This window comes from Pinus tabuliformis, chromosome J (assembly GCF_031772625.1).
Source record: "Pinus tabuliformis cultivar Carrire ecotype Pingquan chromosome J, CPIR1, whole genome shotgun sequence".
Classification (NCBI taxonomy): domain Eukaryota; kingdom Viridiplantae; phylum Streptophyta; class Pinopsida; order Pinales; family Pinaceae; genus Pinus; species Pinus tabuliformis.
In genome coordinates, this window is record NC_142295.1 from 891,033,867 (window position 1) to 891,050,871 (window position 17,005).

Sequence of the window (17,005 nt, forward strand, 5' to 3'; positions counted from 1 at the left end):
GGCTCCCAAACGGGGCTATAATGAATATCGTAAGACTCGTCTTCTAGAGTGTGAGAGTTAATCGGTTGGATACTCAGAATAACAGGGAGAGTATCACTAACAACCGCTATCTCAGGAGCAACAGAAAAGGGAGACCCTTGGTCACTTGGAACGGGAGACGGAATCGGTGATTCCACTAGGATGATTCGATTCAAAAATCCTAGGAAAACTAACGAGAAAGAACCTTACTCAAACTAACAAACAAGATCTAACAGGATAAATGTGAATGTGGCCGAATAAATTTTAAGACACAGGAACAGAACTTGACCTTTTCATCTTTAGAGAGTCGAGAAAAGGACAAAAGGATGACTCTAGTTGCCTTTGAATATTTAATGAGCCTGAAGTGAAAAGTGCTCAGATGGACCTTTTCTTTTAGGGAGTCCGAAAAGGAACGAAAGTGACTACTCTAGAGAACTAGGAAATTTTTTTACCAAAAAACCTGTAAAACTGCATATACACCTTGGCAGTCATATGAAAACCAAGGACTTTCCGTACGGCAGTCAATCTTCCTGAATGTTATGTTCGGTGCATTACGGTTTGAAAGGCAGCAGACACGGCTTCCTAAGGATAAAGGATGATAACCTAGTGGGGTCTTACAACATATACTCGACGGTACATGGGAGCACAATTCCATACTAGACCACTATTGACTCACAAAAGGAGGAATCACCCAACCTTGAGTGTAAACAAAAGTGACTAGGTTTAATGACGCTGGAGCACGTCCCTAGCCTAGACTTCTAAATAGTGTGCATTATGTTCCAATGTGTTGTTAGGTTTATTCAGTTCATTTTAGAGTTTATCTTGAATTATGTTTCAGTTTTCAGGCCTTACCGTATGTATACAGCAAATCCTAGGATGTAGCTAGAATGAATGAAATATCCTTTTTCTTCAATGAACACTTACCTATGGGAGTGTAGAGAGATCATTCCCAAATGAAGAAAACCAAGACAGCAAAGGTAGTCACTCAATGCATACAGACATCAATTTATAAAGTGCACGGATACTACTAATGAGAGATTTTATGAAAACTTGTAATGAAAATTCACTTTCACTTTCATACACTAAATGAATGCAATCCTTTTGATTTTAATGTCTTTAAATCTAGAAGAAACAAATAAGCAACAAGCAAGTGTGGAAAAAACCAGTTGATCCAAACAATTGTGATCTATGTTCGGTAGTGAAAAGAAATCGAATCAATGCCAAAGATTGGTTCAATAACAGTCACTAAACAATCAACCAAAAACGAGCAATGGGGAAGGCTCAATCAAACCAATAGAAAGCCAAACGAACCTTGAAAAAACCAGCAACCAAGCCAACCGATTCAAGAAACTTGAAATAATGAACTAGGTCACACAGGAAAAAAAGCAATATTCCTTCAACAAAGCTGACCAAAGAGTGCCTTAACCATAAACAATGAAAAACAAGCTACTAAGCAAGCGAGAAAAGCAAAGGACCAGTAGGATTGATGGACTCAGGACGCCGAATTGAGAAAATCAATTCTACAGTGATCAGCGTGGGTAATACAAAAGCAACTAGCGCTGATAAAGAGCTAACCACAACAACAGAGCAATGTCAGCGTGGAAGTGCATGAATTTTCTGTGATGGTCGGATTTGCAGAACCGTCATGACTGTGAGACGTAATTATGTGATGCACAAGATATTAGAAAAGGGTGAGCACGATGACAGCGCGACTGTTAAATTTAAATCCGTGACAGTGTTCAAAACAATGATAGGCGAACAAAAACTCCCAAATCAAATACAGTCAATCCTTCAATCAAATAGGGGTATTTCCCAGATCAAACGAGGAAACTCAAAAGATTGATAACTAATCCCCAAACTTCAAAAGGGACCTAATCAAAAATCAAAACAAGAGAAAACAAGAGAAGAACATTGGCCAAACTCCCCAGTGGAGTCGCCAATTTGTGATGTATAAAAGTGTTCCCTCTGCGGACAGAGGCAACCCCTCTAGCCCTAGAGTGGGTCTAGTCACAAACAAGGACAAATCAACAATAGCTTTCCTTAAACAATCATAGTTGGAGGCCTACCTCAACCGGTGGTCTATGGAGTTCCGTTTCACTGCTCCAGCTTCCGTTTCCTTCTCCTAATGAGTGATCAACCTGAAACAATGCAAAGGAAATACAACAAAGCACGTAACGAGAAAACAACAATGATCTATTTACTCACAAAGTCAAGAAGTCATGAGCTATCAAGTAAATTACATACAAGACATAGGAAAACATCATTGATCATATTAATAATGAAATAAGAGAAAGCTTACAACCAAAGTCTTGACGTCGCAAGCCTTCTCAGAGGGATCCATCCAGCACGTTCCTAAATAATTCACTCTTTGAAGATGGATCTCCCATCATACAAATCTCTAACTCACTCATAAGTTTTACACAATGTCCAGGGAACTTCTTAACCTTCCACAAACTATCAACAATCCCACACTTGTCACACTCACACCAGCTACACTAACAACACTGCTCACTCTAAGAATTTACCAACTAGCCAACTATCCAAAACTAGTAGTGCATAGTAAGGGTGAGAGTTTAAATAGGAGAAGGAGTCTCCATGAAAGGTGGAAGAGTGAGCTTATCCCCAAGGAAGGTAGCAAAAATGATAGAACTGCCATGCTATAGAAAGGAGGGCCATACAAACTATGCCAACAACCAGGTCTGGAGTCATCTAGAAGGTCGACTGTTGGAACAAATTCGCCCAATCTGGATCATCGTGGGTGCATAACTGAGCTTTAGCGCTGACATCACTGGTGAGTAATGTAACTAGTCAGATCATCACTAAAGATAATAAGTAACCTCGCGCTGGCGTATAGAATCAGGCCATCGCGGGAATCAGATTTACTTCCACGCTGGCAGTACAGCTAGACTGTTTATGAGCACCCTTCAGCGTGTATATTTAGTCCACAGTCGCGATGATGTAGATAACTTTGGGAAAAATGGGTCATTTGGCAGCACAAGAGAGAATTTGTTCAATATGAGCATGTTTGACTTGGACACTTGACAGAGTAGGAGGACTGGAGTGAAGGCAGTGACAAATTACTATGTAACACCACTGATCGCAATATTTCCTCCTCCCTGCCGATCGTGATAATTCCTTCTCACCGATTGCGATATTGCAATCAGGGATCACTCAAGTAACAAGTTCCTCCTCCACTAAACTCCCTTGCGACTTGTGATTTCGATGGACCCAAAATTTTATGCATTATGGTTGTGTGAAATTTCAGGTTTGACAAATTGGGAAATCACAATAAATCAGTGTTATCACCCCTTCCTCCTTCTCAATGGTGATATGCAAAGTCCTGGTTCCAAATGTGAGATTCTATGTGTCATTCTTTATTAAAGTTTCATGTACGTGCAATCGGTGAACACTATGGAATATGGTAAAATTCCCCCCTCCTGTATTGTGATTGTGATAACAACATGCCCTGATCAACAGCCCAGATTGAGTCAGCCTGGAACAACAACCCAGATCAATGAAAATTAAAATATCCATTTAGCTTCCACTCAGTGGGACACTAAGGGTGTTTTTCGGCATATATCTAGCAGCATGGTCATCAAACATAATGCAGAGAAAAGAGGACAATGAGAAACAAAGGACAATGAAGGAACTTTCAAACATGTTTTAATCAACAAACAACACACCTAATAGTAGGACAAACAATGTTGCTCATTTAAAGGCCCAGAAACAACACTGGAAGATTTGAAAGGCTGAATGTTCTGAATTTCCACAAATATAGTGCCAACATTACAAACAATTGCAATTGTTTCCTAAATTATTATAACAATTAGATAAATTTTGTTTAGATGTGACTCCTATTTGTATTCAAACACTGTTAAAACATAAAATCCCTATGAAAACTCTGTTAGTTAGAAGAAAAGAAGGAACAAGTATCTATAACAATGAATCGAATTTGGCCCAAGTGGAAAGATATGTAAAGAGATTTTTGTCTATAAATAAGTATATTTTTGACTCTAACAAAGGATGGAGAATGTGAGGAACTAACCTTCTATAATATTTTGATCTTTTAATATAAAAAATGTAGCAACTTTGTTTTTGTACCTGAGATTCATGTCATGGCTTTTATGGGTTTTTATCATATTGTTTGAAGTTTTACATCGTATTTTGATTACTTGGAAATCTATCAAACTGCTCCAATTTCCTTCATTTATTGTTTATGACTCTGGGTGTTTATTTGTATCATTTTCAAAGCCATAGATGCCTCAGCTTCCATTAAACACTATTGTTGGTTATAAATTTTTTTAATTTGACTCCATGCCCAATGGTGGCAGTCATCACATTTTTCTTGACCTACAAAATTATAAAAAGAGATCATAGTTAGTCATCTGAATTTTGAGTTTATCATAGTCATTTATATATATTTTGAGAGAGACATCTCAGATTACAAGGACTAATTTCCAATCAAAAGTTGGTTTGAAATAGTTACACTTGGTTGAAGGTTGATACAACCCAACTGTTTCCAACCTAGTGATAACACATTGCATGCTATTTTTTCTAAACAATTTCTATATTGGATTGTTTATAAAGCAAAAATTAGAAATATTATAAAATTCATAGAATTTATATTTTATTCATGATTATTATTTTTTTCTTTGTTGTTCACAGACCCCAGAGATCAAAAACTACTACGTCGCCTGAAAATTTGTACTAACCAGATTGACCCTAAGAGATCAGTTCCTGTTAGCTCAACGACAGATCCTAACCCTCAATGGTGTTGAGAGAATTGAACCTATTAGTTGAAAAATGTTTTACCCCTAGGAACATTTATCCTCAAGGTTTTGAAGTTATAAGATGCCCAAAAGAAGCTAAAGATACAAATGGAAATTCTAGGAAAAGTTTTGAAAAAGAGGCTAAGAAGGCACAATCCAAAGGTCTAAAGAGAAATAACCCCACCTTGAAGTGTCAACATGTGAGAACTAGTAGTTGGGAAATTTCATAAAAGTGTGGCAACAATGGCTAGGAAAGTGCACATGGAAAATTACAAGTGCCCAGATCCAATGTCAAGGGAACGAGGTGATCAGAAGGTCCACGATGTCGCAAATCTATAACTTGCATGGGCATTAAGCTGACCGAGGGATGCAAAGAGGGAAACATGGTTCCCTCCCGTGCCTCGTGCACCTTGACAAAAGTATCAAATGCTAGTTGCAGAGGCATGTAGAGGGAGCCACATGGCCCCCAAGTTGTCCTTCCATGTATGCCAACTTGCCACACTATCCATAATGTCGGATCCTTCCTTTCATGTTGTACCTTATGCCATGTTAGCAGCTAAGTCACCATGTAAGCAAACCCTCGCCTTTCATGTGGCACCACCCTGGCGACAACTACCAGTGTCCACCCTTTCCATGCTAATGTCAACATGGTGAAATGCCTAAAATTTCTACTCAATAACGTTTTGACACATGGTAGAAAAAAAAATTATAAAAGGGCACAGGGGCCCATTTTTTCACCATTCTGTCGTATTCAACCTCCAAGTCATCCCTACGCATCCATGAACTAAATTTTCCCATTTTTGCATCCTTCAAGCCTAATTTCGAAGTCATTAGCCACTAATTCTCCTCATCCTCATGAATTTTACCTATTGAAAACCTTTCTTGAGCTGAATTTGGAAGAATTTGAATTTTAAAAGGAAACCCTATCCCTACCCACACAAAAAATGCTCTCTTACTTGTCGAAATCCTTATTTTGGTAAATAAAATATTTTTTTTATCCAATTAGTCCTCTAAGCATTATCATGACTTGAATTTATTTTGGAATTTGGCAAATTCTAGGTCAAATTTGCTAAAAACCCTCTAATTGTATATCTACACGTGTCAACCAGTCATAACCTAGAAATTTAAAATAAATTTCCCTCCACCTCATTAGTCAATCCCCTTGATCCATGTCGAAGTTACACGATGGCTGGTTAGTCACGCTTACATATCTTAATTTTTTCCTTTTCCTCACTCCTCCTTAGTCAACTAGTATTTTGTTCATAAAATCCCATATCTAATGGAAACACCCCCCGTGTCAAGTCTTTATGATATCCCAATGGTTGAGAAGTAAAAATACCCTTATTTCTATCATAAGGATGTCAATGTCCAGGACCCTTCCATAATTACCTATGACATGAGAAAGGTTATCTAGCTGATATGGAGTACCTTTGACATAATAGGGGATTACAAGAATCTATCTTAATCAAATTTGGTTCTAGTAGCGGTCCCACAAGTGTATCACTTCCTAGAAATGGTATCTTGGTGTGTCAATAGATAGCTGCCAAATCAAAGATTTGTTATCACTTCTCAAGTAGACAAGGAAGTAATCAGAGTATCCCCTGAATCCATTGCATATATTCTCTCATTTCTAGATAGAATAGGTATGCATAAGCTTGACAAAGCGATACTTGAAGAATGGTGGAAGGATCTTTCTCTAGAGATAAAGCAATGAATGGTTAATGGGAATGTCAAAGAAGAATGTTTCACCCATTATGGGTCACCTCCAAACCACATCATGGTCTTTGATTATATGCCAAAGATATCCTTTTTCAAGATTTACCATGTCCTTGATATTAGAGAAAATTTTCATATAAATGAGATTATCTTAGGTTTTTTAGTCACCTCGTGTCACATGGGCACCAAGGCCTGTACAAAATTTTATTTTCCTTAGTTATTTTCTAATGAGATTGATTAATAACTGATAAAATTTGAAGAAGGGGGGTCCTTCAAGTACCAAGTTTACCCAGTCCACTTTTTTATTCACCATAACTATTCCCACCTTGAAAAATTAATTCCCAAGATGGTGGATGAACAAAATTCCCAATTACATATTTACGAGTGGTTACACATGGTTAGAAAACCAGAAAAACTCCAAGTATTAGTCTAATTCATTTCATAAATTGTGTCAGTTGTCTACACTCTTTTGCATGGTCAACCTTTACCCAGAGCTCCTCAGTTCCTTAGGGAGAAGTTACAGTTCAATCCCTTATAAACAATGGGAACTAAGACACTATTGAGACGTTGGGGGCAGGGTGGGGGAATGGGCATGAAACAGTAGTGTGACAAAATCATACAATTCTCCACAAATTAAAATTTTCGATCACTTTATAAATTACTTATGAATCAATAAGACAAATATGTAAATCATAAAATCATAATCAACATCAAGCACATGGGAAACATATACATAAGACATGAATCTCATTTTTGTTTCTTTGGAAATACAAATCCAACTTGATTACATTATTACCCCATAGGCTACTACTTGTGGGTTTATCAACTGCTACTAAAAGAAAATTCAATCCCTACTCATTTCTTAGTCTTCACTGAAAGGGATTGCTTCTCCTGCTTGTTTATAAACCTCTGATGAAAGTGATGTTGGGTGTGTGTTATATTCTTTCCACGACTAGTTGCACACGTGGGGGCGTCATAGTGGGGAAATATCCCCCCCTATTCATTGTGTGAGACCCTATACTGCCCCCCTGTATAGGGTCTGGGGCAGTGCCGTAGGGACATTTTTTTGGACCCTATATTAGGTAGGCGTACCTACCTGTCATTTTCTATATGCATTTTGCACATGGTTTTGGGCATGATGGTTTTCTACCCATGGGATTTTGTAGATCTAGTGAATGGAACTACATTTATGTTCTAGTCCAGGGTTAATGGATTGGGGTTTATGAATTCTTTGGCATGTATATATATGTATTTTAACATTGAAAGGAAAATAATGAAAAATCAATCTGGTAGTCTCGATTTTGTGATCCAGGGGAAATCTCTATGTATTTTTTATATTCTCGTCATTGTTTATTTTATATTTTTAAAATTAGTCTGCAGGTAATTTATGTATAGGGTTAAAACCTACATTTTTCGTGCCCTTTCTCGTTTATCAACCTCTTATGAAAGGGACACTTTCCCATTGTCATTTATCAGCCTTTGCTGAAAAGGAATCTTTCCACTCAAATACAAGCTACCACTTTCTCGCATTGTTAATTAATCTTTCATCCATTTTCAAACTAGAACCAATATACTGTTGGCTTGAGGGAGCTTGGACCTAGGTTCAGAGTTACTTATGCTAACCAAAAAAACCCTACACTACTGACCCTTTAGGTAACAACCCACGTAGTAGAGGCTGTACTCTTAGTGAAGGTAGTATTGGAGGATGGTAGAACCAAGTTTCTGCATCCAAAGGACTATGTGATGTGCCTTTGTTACTTTTAGGGATTTATTCCAACGTTCGCGAACCCTAACCCTTGATATAAAAAAATTACAATAACGAACAAACAATAGATTCAAACTTTTCGCTAGTTCTAAAAATTCATAACATCATGTAATTAAAGAGATCTATCACTTTCGTGCATATATTAATTACTTTTCATGATAAATGCAGTAAACAGAGAGAACACACAGTAATTTTAGAAGTAAATAATAACACAGATACACAAATAATTCTCCAAAACTTCCTTTATTATGCTTAAATCTTCAATTACAAACTCTTTCAACCCTATGCACATAGTTGTAGGGGCCTGCGTACTAAATTTTGGACTTACCAATGTCTCTGCGCACACATCAACAGGAGCCTTCCCCTTCACCTAAGTACAGAAAGCATACTTCTCTTACTTAGATCATTCACACATCGATAGATTCTCCATATCTCATAACTCTCTATGAATCCTTTTTAAATCATTCTCTATTACAATACCATGGTTTGTGAAGCATGGGCAGGTCACAAAACAACTTAACTCCTAATAAACTAAAGGGATTTGACCTTGCTAAAGCCCCTTTGACTCCTATTGACCTACGCACTCCACTCCTTGAAATGTGGAGACTTTAAAATAATAACAAATCTTTTTACAAAATTGACCTTAGGGGACACTATCCCAACATATACCACTTTCCTTCATAAAAAACTAATTTTCTAATCTCAAACTACTCACCAAAATCACCTTACAAACACCTTTATCAATCTCTAATTACTAAACAAGTCACCAACTATACTGGTAGCATTAATCATCGACCACCAATCCATTCTTTGCATTTTCAAACAACTCTTAGACACCAATATTGGTCTTTGACTCACCTCTGATGCATCGATGGGGATGTGCGGATCTCGATATGCCCTTAGAGATACCTAATAGTTAACTCTAGCAACCCCCCAATTCTTCCACCAGCTTCTCTGCCATCTTTGGTTTAATTATAAACCAAACCTGCTACAAAAAACTTCACCAACTTTAACTCTGAAACCTTGACTTTTTGGGATCCTACCTTTGATTTTCCATGTATCCAATCTAGGAGGCCATTTTTTTAATTTCCACATACCACTGGAAATCTCTTTCAAAGCCATTCCCATCTAAGTGTGTTTAAACTAATCTTTAAATGATATTGTATCCTGGAAATTCCTTCAAAGTCACTGCACCTTCTTCATCCACACTCTACTCATATTGCAATCATATTTTCCAAACATGTCTTGATCTTCCTCCTTCTTATAGTCTTCTCAGTTTTGGCATTGCATCAATGACAACACCATCAATTCTTTTCCTTTCCATTAGTGACACCATTTTTCCAATAATATCCCCCTTTAGCATTGATGGAAACACCATGATAAAACAACATATCCAATGATCAACAATACATCACCTGTTTGATAAAAAATACTTATACTCCTTTTATTTTTGTGGTTGGAGATACTTCTATATATATTTTTTATCACCAAGACTTCTCCCCCTTTGGAATAAATGGAAAATAAATCAACATGGCCCCCTTGTCAACAATCTCCTTTTGTCTTTATAATATTATGGAGATGCTAAATACTTCTTCTTATGTTGAAGAAACTTAGGTATCTCTGATCTGATCAGAGAAAATTCATTCCTATCTTGTGAAGAACATTGGATTTAAAGGAGAGGAGAAATTAGTCCCAATTTCTGCCTCAAGTATTCAAGAGATATCTCTTAATAAAACAACACATTCCTGGACAATCTAAGCCATGAGAAAAATAATTCTTGTTATGCTCCTATACCAATAGGTGTCATATTTCATGATTGACTGATGAAATGCCAAATATGTTCATCCTTGCCATGGTGGAAAGGTTCCATATTTTGAAAGAATCAAAAATTTAAAAAATGAAAAGAGGGTATGCTCTAAAAGAAAAATCAAAGGGAAAAAAGAATGAATTGGTCAAAAGAAAGAAAATGAACCCCAAAGAAAAGACTAGGATAGTGTGCTAGCCCAAAATGCCACTACTATCTTATGTTTTGCAAAGAAGTTCAATATGTGCACTTAGGTGACTATTGTCACAGTTGATGGATGGTCAAACAGCTTAATCTTGACCAGTCCATGTTTAAATTTCTTGTTTTAGAACTAGAGAATAAGATCTGTCCAAACAGTTCAAGATTGGTAGATAAGTAGTTAGGTAGAGAAGCACAGGTGTTCAACAGCTAAATCTGAGCCCTTGGAAGAAATAAGGGCAGACTTAGATAGGAGGGCAGTTAAAAGAAAATAAGAGAGTAAGGGTTTTCTAGTTCAAATGCACCTAAGGAAAAAGGAAGAAAAATGTTAGGGGTATTAGGCTGGGTAGGTAGTTTTGATGTTGCAGAAGAAGTTTTGTGAGCAATTGTGTCTGTTAAAGGTGATTTATCTCATGGACATCATAAGTGCCATGGCAAGGTGGCTACAAAACAGATGGAGCATGACTAATTTCCCTTCCCATTCCTCCCAAAAAACACGAACTAACCTCCCCATAAGGACCTTGAGATCTGCTCAGTGTTCCTAGTTCACTTCATTTCATGAGAAAAACTAAGTGAAACTCTGTGTTTACTTAGGATAATAAAGCCACATTTCTTGGGTAAAAATGTTTTTCTTCCATTTTTCTAGGTTTTCCAAGTTCATAACATGGATACCTTTCACTCCCCTAAGCCTAAGTTCCACCTTTTTGACTAAGTGCTTTGTTTGAATATATTTCTCATTTTAACATATTAACACTATTATATAGTTCCTAGATAATGTTTTCCCCATCCCTATTACATAAATACATAAAAACCGCAAAAAAAGTGTAAATATCCTGACCCCCGGCTTATTATAGCCATATGGTAATATTTTATGGGAGTTAACGGTCCATTCGGGGTCATTAACAACCCGTACATATAAACATTGGATTTCATTTAACATTTGGTTAAATGAATAACCAACCCGCAGACCTAACCAAAGGCAAAAACCCCGCAAAAACCTTATAAAACATGGAATTATCATGCGGGTTCCCACGCCATACTCCTCTGCCAACTCCCTCAACAATCGACCATCCGATCCAGGCTTTCCCATTGAACGACCCACAGCAATATTCGAACCCCTCCGAAGGCCGAAGATTAGCACTCAGGAAAATGGCGGTTTTGCTGTCGTACAAAAAAACACATGGAGCTCACCCAGTGTTATCACGACCCCTCCCCCAAAACAACTTTTGTCCAAAAGCGGTGCGGGATAATACCATTTACCGCCCCCCGCTTCCCCCCACTGATTTCATCACCCATGTCATCACTAGGTTATTTGCCACGTCATCCACCATGTCACCCGCTATACCCCGCTACACGACGAATATTACGTCATGCTGACGTCACCCGACCGACATGCCAAAAACCGCCAAAATAAATTTTTTGTCAAAAAGGTGTAAAATGTCGTTTTTTTTTCATTTCTATTTGTTTCTTCTGCGCGACTTCTGCATGTTGTTTCACATCCAAAGCAGTATTTTGACTACACAATCTGCCATCCAACTAAAATGAGTCCACAGCTCGGTCCCTCAGCTCGTTGCGCAACCTACAAAACACAGAGTACACTGTCAAAACAGATATTTACCCGAATTTCATTCTTAAACCTTGTGTTTTTTAGTTTTTCTCTGCAAAATTGCCTGAATAACCTAAATTTGAATTAAAAACACTGTGCTGCCTTTAAACCTGTGCACCAAAACCATTGTTCGTGCTCATTTTTACCGAGAAATCCCTCAAACTCCGTCTCCCACTGCAAATTCCACCCACTAAGCTAAATTCAAGCTCGTCTCGGCCTGCAATTTCCCCAGAAAGGACCCAAAAGTGTTATTTTACCTACTGTTGCTGCATAAAACCCAAATTTCAAATTGAAAAATCACTGAATATTGTATAATGGACGCTCCAGTAGCCCTCAATGTTTCCCCTCTCAATGCACCACACAAAGAATTAGAATGGTTGCCCCTTGCTAACAAAGATTTCCAGATTAATGACTTAATTGGTGACAAGCCTCACCTCCAAGCTTTTTGTGAAATTAGGAATAGCTACTGCAGCAATACTGATGTTGATGGAATTTTGGAGTCCAACATGCCCATGTACTACCTCCCCTCAGTAAATGTGCTCCCTGATATCATCCACTTATGTTGTGCCAATTATGACCCCACTCAAAGAGCAGTTATCGCTCCATCTGGGACTGTCTTATTTTACATTACCCCTGAATCCATAAATGAGATGCTACACTTTAAGCCAACTCAGCCTCTGGCTCCTCTCTCCATGGGATTCTTTCTTGACCAAGGTGCCAAACTGCCCAATTCAGAGATAACCAGAATTGCTCAGTTATTCATGAGACCAGATCGCCAGCCCAGGCAGCCACCTCCTTTTAACCAGGTCTAGTTCAATGAAGCAGGAAAATTCATTGTAGACATGATATCCTACATCTTGGGATTTAAAACTAGTGAGTATGTTGATGAGACTACCTTAGTTTTGTTGTCCATGTTTACTCCAGGACAGCCCCATGCTGTGAAATATCATTATGCCACCTTCATAGTTGATAAGATCCATGAGCAATTCATGAGCCTGGACAGAGAAAAAGTGTTTAAATACACATCATACATATATCATCTTCTGTTGTACAATCAAGCAGATAGTTTTCAAATTCCCCTTAGAAAATTGGATCTCAAAGGAGAGCGAAGGTTTGTGATCTTCTGGACCTCAGTCTTCCACCATGTTAGTGACTCCCCTTATACTTATTGTGAATTCATTGACCTATTCATACATCCAGCCTCTTCTTTATTGATGACAACTCCTCCTGCCAAACTCTCTGGTGAAATGCAAAAAATTTTACATCTCTCAAAAGGCTACAACATAGGTGACTGGTACTTTTACCAGAATCACACTGAGATCGGGATATATGGCTATGAGTTGTGCCCCTATAAACTGCCAAAGTATGTGCCTATGAGACTCTTTTCCCTGGAATACTTCAGGCAATTTATTAGCTCAGATTTGACTCATTTCTATGTTGCCAAGAAAAAGGCACAACTTAAAATAAGAAATCAATTGGGCCCGTTTGTCTTCAATAAAAGGGAAGCCTGGGAAGAGGCTGACAAGATTTTAGGAGAGCAACTTAATTTGAAACAAAGCTTTTATTGAGCACCATATGACCCTGATCATTTTATAAGTTATAGAAAAGTGAAAAACAAGCTAACAGCATATGTTCACCACAAGATCCTTGAAATTTAACAGTATGCTAACCAACAAGAATGGGTAGAAGGCACATTAGTTGAAGAAATTACTGAGGAAGAGAAATTGGAAAAAGCCATGAAAGAGCTTGAAAAAATGCTTGACTTGGACTCTTTTGGGCAGGTATCCTTCAAGCTGCGTCAGCACACAGGAGGCGATACATCTTTTGTCGAGACTTCTCAGCAGCCCACACAGAAAACCAGCACAGGGTCAGCAAAGGGTCAGGAGGTAATAGGTTCAGAGAAGGACATAACGACAGACCAGCCAGCTACATCAAAGGGACAAGGCCAAGGGCAGGTTCCTCCATCTCAAGAAAAGGCCCCAGAAATCCCTGCACTACAAACTCCTCTAAATGGGCAAAGAGGCAAGAAAGGGGACAGGCAAGAAGACACACCGATCAACATTTCTGAAGAGCAACCAGGGGAGAAAAGGGAAATATTGAACCCCTTATCGGAAGAAGAGTTTATCAAGGAGACCATAGATAGTCTAAGGGAAGAAAGAGTAGTCAGCCAGGATACATCCTCGGTCACAGAAACATCGGCCAGTTCACACAGGCAAGAGATCAGAAGACAACATAGTGTGGAATTCTCTTTTGCTATGCCACAAAGCAGGCAAGGCTCTGACATTAAGAAGACATTTACTGAAATAAAGGCAAAGAATGAGCCAATAAGAATTCAACTTTATAATCACTTGCTGAAGATGGCACCCACAAACCAACAAAGGCTAATGTCGGCATATGACATTCAAGAAGGAAAGATGATTCTTAGTCACTTTAAGCCCAAAATGCAGCAGCCACAGTCAACTGCTGATTACATTAGGACCAATCTGGAAGTATTAGCCAAAGACATTCATCCAATGGACCAGATTGAGTTGCATAAACAAACTGGAGAAATGACATACTCCACATTGGAAGATAAGGCATTCCTGGCCCACAAATTGCAGAATTCACTAAATAATACCTCTGCCCAATTAGAGTTGGAAAAGGCTTCCTCTTTAGCCAAGGATAACAGGATAAAATCCTTGGAAGAAATTATCATTGAGCTGGGACATGATCCCAAGGATGCCAAAGGCATTAAAGCGTTAATGAAAAAGAAGGAAGAAGACATTGTAGCTCTTAGGAAACAACTCAAGCTGCCCATTACTATGCACCCCCAAACTATAGAGATTGTTCAGCAGAAATCACAGGAAGATATGATGGACTTGTTAATGAAAATGAATGATAGATTGGCAAAAATAGAGCGGGCATTGGAAAAAGCACTACAGGAAAAGCAGGGAGTGTCGACCTCCCGACCATCTCAAATAGCTCCAATAGTTACAACTGCTCCTCCTACAATTACAACAACAGTCCCTCCTACTGTCCCGACATCAACAGCACCAAGTACTTCAGCAACAACAGCAACAGGCAGCAGCACTACCATGACCACTGAGGAATTAATAAAGGATATGGAGGATCTAAGACTCCAAGTATCAGAATTAAAGGATGTTAAGAAAAAATTGGCTGAGTTGGAAATAAGTTATGACAAATCTAAAATGACTGTGGCAGAAAAAACAAGGGAGGTAAAAGAATTAGAGAATAAAGTAAAGTCATTGGAAAAGGACCTCTCTTTAGACAAGCCTCTCGGAGAAATCAGGAGCATTTTGTGGGCTAACATCAGTGAATCAATTAGTAATGAATGGAAATCAATACAGATAATTCATGAGAAGGTTGATTTGGTGACAATAGCTCAAGTAGAAATTCAAAAGGCCAGGGATTTATTAGGACACATGGCCGAATAGGCCAATAGGCTAATACAATTTTTGAACACCCACACCAAGGAAGAGCTGGCAGCACTGGACATCAGGGATAGGAAAAGCATTATCCTAACAATTAAAAGAGTTTTGACTATGAGGAACTTCATACAAAATCTGTAGAGGAAGTGCCAAGACATGCAAATGGAGATAAATGCTTTCACACAGAAGTTTACAGCTTTGGAGGAAAAGGATCTGCCCAGTTTATTAACCAATGACTATAGACTGATGACACATGCAGACTATGTATAGAGGTTGAATACATATATGGATAATCAAGTCACAACATCATCAAGTTCTGTAGGAAAGAAGGCACTCCCATCTGGACAGAGCCTGTATGAAAATTTAGAAAATTTGTTTTTTTTATTGAGCATGAAGTGAGGCATCTTTTCATAGTCTAGCCTACTTTCTTCATGTGCACGGATGCTGATGAAACTCTAATAAAAATGCGCAGACACCAATTACCATATGACCAGTGGTGGCAGAGTATGCTAGAAATTTTATAGGCGGATTTCAAAGTTTTATTTATTTTTCCCAGAGCACAGTAGATATAAAAAAATGGAGAAAAGAGCAAATAAAAATCGCACTGGGCGATGGTTTATTAAAGCGCAATTAAAGCACCCAAGAAAGAAATGCCAGCAGCGTGGAACGACATTAAAGTATCCATTGGCCGACTCGCTGAGCAAATAATCAATTCATTTCATCAACAGAGCGGCCAGCACGACATCCCTTACTGCTGCATTCATTTCTCTCTGTTTTCAAGATCATTTACTCTTCCTATAGAGTAAGTGGAAAACGTTATTGCTAGATATTATCTCATTGAGATATTTTGTAATCATTTTGTATAAATACCTCCCCAAGCTAAGTATTAGGGGTTGGTGATACCATTCTGGAACTACGTTGTAACTTTGAGAACTCTTCTGAATAAAAGATTGTTGGAATGCTTTGTTGCTGAACTCTCTGGTTGTGGATTTAATGGCAGAGGACTATGTTGCAGAATTCTTGAATTACTTCATGGATCAATTAGTATTCTTAACTCATGTTTTAGAGTTTCTGTGTTTTTATATATAATCTATGCTCATAATCTTAATAACAGAGAAAAAGAATAACCCAGAACTTACTTAACTGTACTCTATGTTCAATTTCTGTTATTATTTATGTTTTCTTCAAAATTAGCATGAGCAAGAATTCTTAATTTCTCCTGTTTCCCTGGTTCTTACATCTTGAATATAGCTAAGGAATTCTTAAACTGCTCCTTGGCAATATTCATCCACTTTCCCTCTGTTAGCATGATGAAGGATTCTTAGTTTCCCTTCACCCCCTGACCCCATTTCACCTGATTCCAGCTTACCATTTGTTTCATGGTTGATTACCTTGCTATGTAGTACTCCATCTATCAAAGAAACCATACCTAGCAGTTCATCTTCATTGACTCCATTAACCCAATGGACTGAACTTCTCAGATTGTGCACCCCTGTTCTATTAAATGTCACCATCCAAAAATCAAACAAACCTTTGTACTTCATAACTAGCCTAACATACCCTAAAACAAAGCTAAATCATAAAGAGAGAGCCCTCTCTGGCTGCAGATTGGCTAGAATCTGAATCTAAAGACTGGTTAGTGGTTACCTCGGCCGTATTCCCTTTTCTCATAACCTTTGGGGAACAACCTGAGTGATAACA